The sequence below is a fragment of the Monodelphis domestica genome, chromosome 1, assembly GCF_027887165.1.
Source record: "Monodelphis domestica isolate mMonDom1 chromosome 1, mMonDom1.pri, whole genome shotgun sequence".
Lineage (NCBI taxonomy): Eukaryota > Metazoa > Chordata > Mammalia > Didelphimorphia > Didelphidae > Monodelphis > Monodelphis domestica.
Window position 1 is genome coordinate 168,736,287 of NC_077227.1, and position 1,231 is coordinate 168,737,517.

Genomic DNA, 1,231 nt, shown 5'->3' on the forward strand with positions numbered 1-1,231 from the left:
AACTCGCCTTGCAGGAAAAGTGGTTAGGGAAGAATTGCAGTAGGAGGATAAAAAGCCAGCCTACTGAGGGAGGTAAATATGATTGTGGAAGTCTAGAAATCATAGGGGGTGCAAGGAATTGCCATGGTGAGATCTCGAGAGTCCTCCCTTTTAAGATTTAAGGGACCTGGTAATTGTGGGGAACTGTGTGTGTGTGTGTGTGTGTGTGTGTGTGTGTGTGTGTGTGTGTGTGTGTGTGTGTGTAGTGAAGGTTCAAAGTACACCTTTTTCTTTCTGATGGGCAATCATTTTTCTTTTCAAGGAAAAAGTTAGGAGGGAGAAAAGAGCACACAGAAAACCTGGCAGTCAAGAAATTCTATGAATTAGAAACCTTTATAGTTTTTGAATGAAAGAAAAAGCTTGGATTCCTAGTCAAGGGGGTCAAGAAGTAGCAAACTTCATCTCTTCTTATGGAGTAACTGGAGCCTGATCTAATGGGCTGATGGAAAGTCTCATGAAGATTGCTTAATGAAGAGAGACCAAATTCAGGTCAGAGTAAAGAATAGAGAGGCAGGACAGCTATTTCCCCTTTCTTCAAATACTTACCTCAATTCCAGAGCAGGCAGGTCTACCATTCTATGTTTGAGAGCAAAAACAGGAAATTATAAAATATCCCTCAGGGCAAGCACTTTTTTTTGTGCTAGAAATAGTAATTCCTGGCATAATGGATAGAGTTGACCTTGTAGTCAGGAAGACCTAGATTAAAACCTTGCCTCTGAGAAGAACTAGCTGTGCATCTCTGGACAAGTTACTTTATCTCTCAGGAGTCCCAAGCAACTCTCTAGGACTATAAATCGCATTGGTATAGGCAGTCCTCCATTCCAATGAAATTATAGATCTAATTCCTATTTGTTTTTGATTAGGCCACAATTCCATAGAGATCCAGAAGGGCAAAAAGTTACTGTAATACTATGGATGCTGTTAGAAAACCAGCAACTGTAGGACACGAGCTAGCAGGAACAGTTTTTAATCTTTCTTTCGACAAAGCATAAGGTATGTGTGGGATCATGCGCCTGAACCACACAGAGAGAATGGAGACATATGCTTCTTCTCTCCAGGACATTGTTCCTAGATGAAATGTGTCCAGATTTTCTTAACTGTTTAGTGTAGTGACAAAAAGACAAAAAGGAATAAGAACAATTTCTGGAAAACTTTTTAGTTTTCTAGACAGATTATTAACTTTTTTCCTTGG